This window comes from Aulonocara sp. 'chitande type north' Nkhata Bay, linkage group LG17 (assembly GCF_057382095.1).
Source record: "Aulonocara sp. 'chitande type north' Nkhata Bay isolate Kocher_YH1m ecotype deep benthic linkage group LG17, A_spYH_male_GT1.1, whole genome shotgun sequence".
Lineage (NCBI taxonomy): Eukaryota > Metazoa > Chordata > Actinopteri > Cichliformes > Cichlidae > Aulonocara > Aulonocara sp. 'chitande type north' Nkhata Bay.
Window position 1 is genome coordinate 28815920 of NC_141360.1, and position 11751 is coordinate 28827670.

Below are 11751 nucleotides of genomic sequence, written 5' to 3' on the forward strand. Positions count from 1 at the left end.
GAGGTTGTGTTAAATCTTGCCTTTGTTCGTGTTTGATTGGATGAGTGTAAGCATGCTCTCATCAGGGCTTGAGCAGTTCAGTTTTTCAACTTCAGGTGAGGCAGATGTCATCTTATAATCATGACTGAAAGGCAGAAATGTGGTGTTTAGAGAAAGTGTATTGCTGCTGTAGGAAGGTCGCATTAAGTTCAACTTATGCATTACCCAATATCTCCATGTGCAGCCATGTGTTCAGTTGGCAAGCCTCTATCTGCTTCCTTGTAGTAATTTACTCTGGGTCATAAAAGTAGCTATTGTACTTAGAATGGAAATGATGAAACATGGATAAAAGCATTATGTCACAAATTTTATCCCTGCAGAGTTATTTCTGCTTTGATTGCAATAATGAAATCTCAATTTTCCCTCCAAAATCAGTTTATGGCACCAGGCCTTGCATCACCGGTGCCATAACCTGATTTACTGAGAGTGCAGATAAGTTAAGATGATGTATTTACATCTCTCATTTAAAAGGGAAAACACACCTTTTTCTCTCTCGCTTTTTTATAAATTGGGTTTTCATGCATACACAAGTACACCACAGCACCATGGAAAAATGAAAGGGAGGAATTAAGAGGGTATTTAGTAGCCAGGTGCTGCTAACTAAATACACTTGAATAATTGATTATCAGCAAGTAAGTCCACCTACAAAGCAGAAATTTTGGGAGTTTGCTGGTCTGGAGCATTCAAGTTTGTTAAGACAAACCCATTGAGGAAGGGAGCAATGATCTTAGATACAACTGCCAGACTACAGACCTTAGGTAGCATTTTAAACTTTAAAATGCATTTGGAAACAATTAGAAAAAAGCTGAAGTGGCTTGTTTAGAAGTGTTTCCCAGCTTAGGCTTGCAAAGTTGCATCTGAACAAACCACAAAACGTCTGGGACCGAAGTTGAGATGTGTGGCCATAATGCACAGAAAACCAAATACAGCATATCAGTGCAAACACCAACTGTAAACCATTTTGATTTGTGTGTAACAAATCAACATGGTTTACAGTTGCTGCTTCTGTATATTGGCTTAGTTTGAATTGTTCATCTAGACATAACTCAAGGCTGTACTGTACTTTTTTTTATTCATACGACTATATTTGGTGTTATTCAGGTGTTACCCAGTTATTTTTTAACTCATTCACTGCCATTGACGTCTATAGCCGTCAATGGCAGTGAATGAGTCAATGGGTTTAACTCATTCACTGCCAATGGCTGGCAGTGAATGAGTTAAGTGAGTATATATTATTAAGTAAAATAAGCCAGTGCAGAGATGAACACCTGGGAAGACCTTAAATGAAGGTCTGAAGCTGTTACTTTTCTTTTTTCTCAAATTCATGTCTCTCCTCTTCTTTTCTCGTGTCTTTGTTGAAGTCTTTATTGTGAAAACTCAGCTAATCAAAAAGACATTAGGAGGATACATTTTAGTTCCACCATCTCAGCTCTACACTCTTCCTCTGCCTTTTCTTTGTCTCCGGCTCTTCCTTTTGAAAAAGTATCAGATAGCAGAGGAGCAAGTTCTATCCTGTCTGGCTTACTCTCTCACTGCAAAAGGCAAAGGGCAGACCACACATGGTGCGGCCCCCAAGTGTGTTGAAATGGTCCATCTTTGTCTTAACACTGTACTTTGGAGGAAAAAGCACCATGATTTTTCTGGTTTTTGTACAAAATAGTGACCTTAACTAAAATCCACGATCTATGCTCTAATGAGACTTGAACTAGAGGAGAGAGGAAGGACACAAGCCAAACACCAGCATGGAAAAAGGTCAGAGGCCAGAAAGATTACAGCATTGTGTGAGGAACTGAAAAAAATCGGGTGTCCAGCACAAAAGCTGAGATCATACCTGGCACATATAGCAATAACTGGATGAAGACAGGGGGAAAAAAACCCCAAACAACCTGTCTGCGGCCTTCAATCTTTGGAAGATGATGGAAAACAGAAGGTGGTTTTGCCGTGACACGTGGCTGTTGTGGAGATGTGGATGTGTTGAGAAGATTTAACCCCTGACCTTATGCTTACAGGGTGGGTGTTTTGATGAAGTCTTCTGCTTTGATATAGAATGCTGAACCTTGCAGCTCAATCCGACCTCCCTCAGGCAGACTACAGTATATTTCTGCAGGCTCAAAGGAGGGTCGGATTACAAACACTAATTAAAGTCAAAAGCAGACGCAAATAAAAAGAACAAGTTTCATGAGACAGAAATATTGATAGGACTTAGAGGTAAGAATAAGCTGGGAGCAGTCAAAAAAGAGATGAAGAAAGAAGATAGGTTTAAGGAAGAGGAGTGCAGAAAGCACATACACTATTACAAGTGGGATTTCAGGTAGCCTATAGCTTTATATTTGTGTGCCTAAAAAAGAGATTGGAAGGTGGCCAGGTTAATCTCTTGTAAAGAGAAGTCAGAAAGAAAGGTCAAAAGCTCAGCATCAAGTTGTGACCTCAGCAGTGGGTTATTTTCTTTTTAAATCATAGAGGATTTGCCAAAAACAAAAGAACAATGCCTTTCTCCAAGACAATAATAACCGTTCACAGTTGTAATTCTCTGGGCAGAAAAAAAGTTGATCTCCGTCTTAAAGAAAGCCACTGGCTGGATTCGTTCCCTTCATATCAGAGATTGTTTGAACACCATTTCCAGACATTTCAATGGCATTAGAAATGTTTTACTTTTTTTTTTTACACAGGCATGTGAAGGTTTGTTTGCCTGTGCTAACATATTCAGTGACGGGAGTGATGATTCATTGATCCGTCACCCACCATACAAACACACACATACGTGATCTGCTGCAGAGAGCTGGAGGCTAAATATATGCTCTATTTCATCTCTCTGTATTTACTGTGCCTCTCTCAATTTTGGCAATCTACCAACCATTCATGCAACCTGTTCACTGTGTCATTTTTTTCCTTTAAAAATACATTTTCCAGGGAGTCTACACCATTTACATGTACTGCCTCTCTTACACGTACTCTACCGCTACTAGTGGGTAACAAAGGGTTGTGCTGAAAGTCACAGACTTTGTAAAGTACGAATATGCGTGATAAAGTTAAAGGCAAACATTTAATATTGTTGCTAAGAGGCTAGTTTAGGTTATATCATTAAGTCTGGCCAAGTATGACAGATGGATATTGGGTGTGGTTCAAGCAAGAAATGTAGCCTTGGGTAATGTCTAGATGAACAACTTGTTTAAACACCTTGCCTTTTTAATGTTTAGAATGATTGCCATTTTATCAACTGTACTTTGACAGCGGTGCTGATTGAACCTGGGCTTAATCTGGCTACCAGATCACTGCTTATCATACGCTGAGTTCCTGAGTACTGTTTTCTTTTAACTTGAAGTGCATATGTGTTGGTCACTATTCCTGTTCTTGAGAATAAATTGAAAATACGAAAAAGTCCATTCGAACTTTATCCTATTAGGTACTTAGCATAAGTATTTAGTACTAGAAAAAAAAGCTGTTTGGTATCACTTCAACTATCTGGCTAAGCTCACATTTCTTTATATTTTTCTTAGAAAATGAGAAATTGCTGTGGTGACTGATTGATTGAAACACGTTGAAACATAACTGGAAATACAGTATATTAAAAACAGAGTTTGTGAAATTCAAATGACTTTGAAAGTCAATATTTTGTATGACATTTATTCTTCAACATAGCTTAAACTTTCTTAAGCAAGCTTTCTTGTAATTTTAGTAGTCTTCAGGTATAGTTCTGCTGGCTTTTTGAAGAACATTCAGAGCTTTTCTTTGGATGCTTGTTGCCTATTTTTCCATTCTCTCTCAAGATGATCCCAGCCTGCTTTAAAAATGTTGAGGTCCAGGCTCTGGGGAGGCCAATCCATGACTGATAGTGCTCCGCTGTGTTTGTCTGTCAAGGAAGAGTAGTAGTAGATGTGTATAGAAATTTCTACTGTCATAAAATAATGAAAACAGTTTAGTAGATATATTTTGTAAGAAGCTGGATGGATATTGCGTTATAGAAATTATAATGCACTACACTACAGTGCAGCCTTACAGCATTAATGAGGGGTATTCTGGTGGGAAGTTTTGGGTAAAGGAACATATCTTTATCGTTCCAAGATTTTATCGGCTTCTTATGGTGCCACTGCCACCAAAGTGGCTTTTATACTACATTCTGTGACAAGACAGATGTGTGTAACCTGCACGTAACCAACTCTGGGAAGAAAAATCTTTGTCATGTTCTCACATACTGAGAATGACCTTGAGTGTCGTTTGTGGTCAGCTGGACAGCAAACTCTGCTTCACCATAATGAGCTAAAATTATGTTTCATTTAGAGAGCCAGCGCTCAGTGAGCCTTAATGTGGCTTGATTTACAAGTGGAGGGGGGACTGAATCGCTGCATGTGTAAAACTACAAAACCAGATGGCACGAAGTGAAATACCGGCACCATTGTGGTTCTAGTTACATTTTTAAGGAAATTAATACAACAAATTAGGAAACTTTTGAATTCATGAAATAGTTTTTTTCTATAATTCTTCCGAATGGTAGAGAAAATATAAATAAATAATTGAATACTTTACCTGTTCCTGCATTATAGATTTACAGCTTCTGTACACATTGGTGACATTCCTTTTCAAATAAAGTTTTGTTTTTCTGTCATTCTCAGTGACAAACCAACGGAAGTCCTTAAAGTGCAGGACTGAACACACAAATCCCATCCCAGGTTCTCTAAGTAATTCACCAGCAGTGAGGTGTAGGAGAGCTGTCATTCCTATTGCTCTGAATGGAGTATCTCAGCTGTAATGGACAAAACAGACCCTCCACACACATGCATGCTCTCTGTCTCACACACACACACACACGAATGAGAGTCGAGGCACCAGTGATGGCAGTGACAGGCAGACAATCGGGTTGTGGGTCAGCAGTACTGTGGGAAATGACCTTATTTGGTCCAATCAAAGCAAGGCTGTGTGTTGATACTTATTCATATGATAATTGCTGTGGAGGAATCCTGTCACTTTGGTTCACTGTTTGCACCCTTTCCTCTGAGCTACACACAAAGCTTGGGCAACTCAGTTGCCAGCCTTAATGGTGAGATGGGTGCTGTGCCGCTGCACAAATGAGTAACTGTGGCATTGGTAGTGTATAGAGGGGAGATGTCATTTATCATCTCTTGGTAAGAGGTTGTTCCTCAAAGTACTGTGGGAAATTGAAACTAAGATGGATGAATACAAAGTGAAAGAAGAGATGGGGGCTAAATCTGATTTTTGTTTTTGTTTTTTTCATGTTCCTTGCAAATTAGTCCATATTAAGGTGAGCCACCTATCGTCACAACAATGCACAAGTCTTTTCAAATAGATGTCTCCTTCTGCATTTCACCTCGGCCCTCACATGAGTCACACAGACGACGGAAACATGCTCAAGAAGTGTTTTGATACAAACGTGCTCATTCAGGGCCGGCAGGACTTTCGGTGTCCATGGAGACAGACTCCTGTGTGGCAGAAAATGAAGTGAAAGACGGAACACACGATCAGCCAAGTTTACATCACATCCGGTAATAGAGGAGAGGGATACGATGGAATCGGCAAACACAGACGCCTGGTTGCTGAGCAGTGCTGTTAAAACATTCATAATTTTGTTTCTTAGGTTAAAAAGCCTTTACTAACCTGTTCTGTACAATAAAGGAGAAAAAAGGACAAATAAGAGTTGATGTGCAGCAGAGATTCAGTACTCTCTGCACTGCTCAGGTTTTGATTTCTAAAATCATTCGTGTATTGTAGTTGCAATATAAATACCTTGTCACAAAGTTGCTGAAAGCTTTTGTATTAGAATATTGACTCAGTTGTATTATACAGTTTTAAATCGAAGAAGCAGAATTAGGTTAAGGAAGTGCAACATATGGCATAAAAAATGGATTATTCATATGGAACCTTGGGAACAAATCAGTTTTAATTGATTTGATCTTTTGATATTTAACAAAGCTTATTCTGCTGTGTTTTCATTTTGCTTTCGTGCCAAATTAAACATTTATGCATTCTGAATTTGAACCTCGAGGTTTAAAAGGGCACGCCGGCTGTATTGCCGCAAGGCTGGGCTGGAACTTCCAGCTACACGTCCAGTCTTATCACCACAACCAGAACTGAAGGCATTTTCAGAATTTAACCAAATCACAGCCTGTTAATTTCAGGTGAGCATGAATCAATTATGGTAGATGAATGTAGTGGCTGAGCTCAGCTAATGAGTAAATCTACAAATGTTTGATGAGAAATCTGTGAAAATAAGGAACCTCACCATACTTTTAGGGGTGCTCACGAGTGGGCAGAACACTCTTAGCTACTGTTATGTTCCCTTACAGTTTATACTTCACAAAAAGCCAAATCTTTAATCAAATGGTATCAAAAATGTTTAATTATAATTGATTTTATATAATTTAAACACTTGGAAATTGATTCACATTTATCACATCTTTATGTCTCTCACATCATCACACTTTGTCAACTTCATCAAGTCACGAACACGGTGCTGTGAGCTGACAGGCCACTGATATAAAAGACAGATACAAAAGCTTGCTATGGATTCAGTTCTTTTCTTTTTACTGTAAAGAATGATCATTTCAGAGTAAAACTAACAGATTTTATTTATTTCTTTTGTATTAAGTCAAAGACTGATTTTTCTTCTGATTTTTTGCTAAAAGAAATAATGCAAAAATGTACCATTTGTTGCCTTGGAATAAAATATTTGCCCTTTTAGCCTTTGGAAATGTAAAAATAAGATTGTTGTTCAATAATAATTATCCCTGGGGGGTAAATTGCACCTGTAGGGATAGAAAATGAACTTTACTGTTGTTTTTTTCCTGACAGTGTGTGGGATTAGACTAAATTTATTTGTTTTTCCTTAAAAACAAAAGCACTGACAAGCCTGTCTGTAAACTGTATTTTAAATGACAGGATATCTTTGTCTCAACAAATGTACACTGATGTTTTTTAAAAAGCCAATGCATTTCTACTAAGGCAGCAGTTTTAAATTGACTATTGCAGCAAAAAGTGAGAACAATAGCAACGATGGCTAGATTTTAGTGGTTTGATTCAGCAGAGTTTAAGCTCATTAGAAGAAAATACACCCATCAGTTGGCAGGTGTTTTATTGTGGAACACCACAAAAGAACAATAAAAAACACTTTTCTGATCCAACGCTTTGAGGTAGAAAACAAAGGAAAAGATTTTTATCATTTTTAAACCACACCAGTGTATCAAGGTGGTGTCATTAAAAAGGCAATAAAATATTGTGGTGGTGAGGAGGTCAAGCTGACCTATTGTTTTTCTTCGTTAATTACACAATTAACTTTTATTTTATCCAATTTGGTTTGAGTTCATTGTGAGCTTAAACAAAAGTGTGACCAAAGCTGCTTTATTTTCTGCTCAACTATTAGCAACATTTTCACAGGGTGAACACTTTTTTGGCGTGTAATCTGTGCTGCTTTTAAATAATGGTGAAGGAATATAAGTGGCTATTACTCACATCCACAAATCTGCAGTGGATACAGGGTTAACTATGTGCAAGCGTCCCGCCTTGAATGTTTTTTCTCAAAGTACAAATGGCCACTGGGTGTTTGAGAGACTTCATTAATCATTCGTATGGGCTTGCATGTGTTTGGTGGGCATTTTTTTCTTTCCATTTCAGTCTGTTTTTGATTAACTGAGCTGAGGTGAGCAGCCAAGCAGCTCTCTTGTCTGCCAACGAAGTTTGACCCTTCCAGAGCCGCTTGCTTTTAAACAGATATGTTAGCTGCCAAGCTTTATAGTGAACCAAGCTTTGAGAGCTACACAAATACTTTCCGCTCAACCTTCAAGTCATGGAAACAAAATGAAGTTAAGCGTTAACACTGTGGTGTATTTACAGAGTCAGATGATCCACAAAACACTGTATGAGCTAAATGCTACATGCCGGTGTGTCTCAGTGACAGCTCTATTAATATACTATTAACCTCACACAACACCAGACAATCTGTAGGCATTTAAGGGCTGTATGTCTTTTATACACATTTTACATTCCATGCACATGAGGCAAAACAACATTTTTCCGATATTGTTCTACCTTTGGTTGAAATTAATTATTTTGCCCACAGGACTAATATTCATCAACTCGATTACTATGTGTGCGTGTGATAATATTCATGGAGGACAAACCTTTAATAACACTACAGCATCAAGTAGCCTGGGATACAGATAGGCCCAAAAAGTGTTGGACAAAGAAACAATTTTTTGTAGATTTTAAATCAGATAATCCACATGTGATTGAAGTGCAGACAGCTTTAATCTGTAAACTGGGGGTTTACAGATTTTTTTTTTTTTAGGTTAACTGTTTAGGAACTAGAACCAGTTTAATGCATTTCCTTTTTTCAGAGTCTCAAAAATAATTTGACAGGAGAGACACGAAAACTTCAGGAGTGGGCAAATCAAGAAGAGGGAATAGTCAGATCAGTACCACCAAAAGGCTTGAAAGACCACAGAAGACAACTAACGTGCACAATGTCAGATTTTCATACTTAAAAAAACAACTTCACAAACTCAGGAGCACTCTTGAAGAAATACAGTGTATCACTGTAAAGCTCTACAATCAAGAGGTAGTGCCTCCATGGATGAAATACAGACGGTTTACAACTAGGCGCCAACCACTGGTTACACTAAACGTCTACAAGAGCCACACGATTATGCAAAGAATTCTTTGGACAGACAAAACCAAGATTAACTTGTAATGGAGAAGGAGAGAAACAGCTTATGATCTGATGAATAACACATCATAACACATATCGATGATGTGACTGCTGATAGAAACAGCAGGGAAGTATGAAGTATACAGGGCTGCTCAAATTCAGTCCATAACATAGCATGCTTTTATTAAATACAATACTGAATACAGAAAGACCCACAAACAAGCAGCAAGTGAAGGCAGTTATAGTAAAGTTAGTAAAGTTTTTTAGTATAAAAAGGTTTAATGGTGGGTGAAATATATATATCAAACATTTATTCCTTAAATGTATGCCTTTAATTTTTCCCCCAAGAAGCAGCACATTAGACATGATCTCTAATGGTCTGAATCCAATGATGGTAATTCACTGGGATGTTCCAGTAATCCATTATGGCAGAAGATATAGTCAGCAATTTGTGAGGATGGGTAAACCACAAAAAGTATTTCTGACAGAAATACTCACATCACATTTCAAATAAGCATGGCAGTGCACTTTGCAATTCATCCCAGCACAAGAATTTATGTTTGCATGCGAAGATTTGTTAATTTCCTCTAGTAAAAGAAACAAACAAAAAAACATATCGGGAGTAAAATACTAGGAGCGTATGAGGCACGATGTGCAGAATTCTTACTAAATGAATTATTCAATGACCAGTGAAGATGTACAAACCGATTACAACCACATTACAAATTCAAATGTTCCCAACGGTCCATTTTGATGTCTGTCCAAACCAAATTGAAGGGAGTGTCCAGGACTTCTGCACCATCTGTTTAAACTGCCCTGTCAGTCTTTCTTCCTAAGAGCTGGTGAATCTGTCCTAACATTTCAGTGTATTCTTAACAGCTATCATGAGATGAATTAGGGTAAAGGTTTAATGCGACTGAAGGGAATGTTGGCGCAGTTGATGCTTGAATAGTGTTTATAACACAAAACTTGGCTTGTGTTAAGGTTAAATATCAAAAGAAAGCAAGGCCGGGATGGATCAGGCTACAGATTGGTAGATTTATGACATTTTTCCTTAGGTGTGTTTTGTAAAACTGGAATTTGTCCTGTTGCACAAGAGTAGGCACTGCCAATGTGTATCAGCTTTGAAGCCATCCATCAACAAAATGCTGATTTTCAGATGCTTACTAATAATAATGCCATACATATTGCATTGCTTTGTCCTGCCATGTCTAACTTACTTGCTTCTCAAATGTTGCATTAACTTATTTTGTATAAATGCAGTATTTATTCACACTAAATGTAGATTAATACTTAGAAACCTTGGAAAATAGTATCAGTATGAGAGTTTTAGTGGAAAAGAGTGGCTGTAAAATGGGTGATGTATTCAGCAGGCAGTCCAGGGCTCTCGAGTGTCATTTGGTAAGGCTGAAGCAGAAAGTGTGTGCATGGGAAACACATTAACAGTCAAACCCTGCCGTGGCATTGTCAGCTTAGAATGGGAGAGACAATCCACCTAATAAGCACTAGTCTGTGCCTGACTGTCACTGTATTCGTTTGAAGAGTGTTTATAGCTGTAAAGAGCTCTAATATAGCAATATTAGGAAGACAGAAAGTTCTAAGTTACCGAGGATGTAGTTTTTTAAAGTAATTCATTAGCTGAAAACACAGAATATGAACTTACAACAGGACATAATGAGCTAAGTTTGGGTGTTAGTCAGCCAACTCTGTTACTTTGGAGAAAACACATCTGCAAAGTAATGAGATAAACAGATGTTGAGACACATACACAGTAATGGATAGTAGCAATATTTAATGCAGCAGTCCAACAGAGATCCTGTTTGACCAGCGCACATGTGAATGTGGGGTCAGTTATTTCCCAAAATGTCAAATATCTTTAGTTTTTTTCAACATAGTCCAAATAAAGCGTTACGTGAAATAGAGTATCTCCATCAGCCTCGCCAGACAGTGGAGGGCAGATTATAAACAAGCTGTCAGCAAGATGAGACTAAAATGTTCCTGAATCTGAACAACAGGAGGCCCAAACACAGCAGGATGCTGATAGAGAAAAACACTGTTTGTGCAAAGAAGCCAAATGGCTGCAAACATGATTACAATAAAAATGGAAAAATGTCCCACTGCTCCCCTCAGGTCAAAATCTTGGGCAACTCGTTCTCATTTGGTCCAGAGTATATACTGGAACACTGCTTTGCTCAAAAACAGCTGGTTTTTGTCAACAGTTTTAGCTTTGCACACACTGTGAGCCTCACTCTGCCTCAAAATCCATCCACTTCACACCAAAACTCACCAATTGCTGTCTGGTTCACACAGAACTAGGGAAAGGTCAGTGACGTCTTGGCAACTTGGCAAGTGGATGGTGGTTGCTAGCTGTTGCTAGGTGAAATTAGTTGGAAAGAGGGTGCAGCCCTAGTAGTCCTTTTCCACTAGTACCTACTTGATGTGGCTCAACTTTCATCATTTTCCATTACCACCTAATGGGTCGTTATAGCAACGTCCCATAATGTCATTGGTATGCAACATGAATGCTACAACAAAGGAGGACGTTGAGTCGATGGTATACTTGCTGCTGTTGTGTATCCATTTCCCTCATTGCCAGCTTTCAAAATGGCATTTTTACTTTTTCCTGAAGGACACAGCCTAATCTAGTAACACTAATAACTAGTCAATCAGTTGCGTGCATTTTATTGGTGGTTTTAAATTTTATTTTATTTTTTACAAAATTTACCACAGATATTGACATGCCAACTCCAACACGAGTCCTTTGACTGAGTAAAATAGCCGATATGTAGCTACTATCCCTCTCTATATTTTTGCTAGCATTTATAGACTTAAGTTAGCTAATTTTAATTCACTAAAATCGACCCCTTAATACTAGTCCTTTTTGGAGCATTTTTAATATGACTAACTAACAGATAATATCACTTTCTGGGCCTTTAATTGTACTAACACCTTGCAAAAAGTCCCTGCTGAAGTTTTCTTCACTTTCAGTTGAACTATAGATCTATGTGGTACACCCAGTCTACAGGTGCAGTTTGCAAACCTCAAAAGCTAGTGTT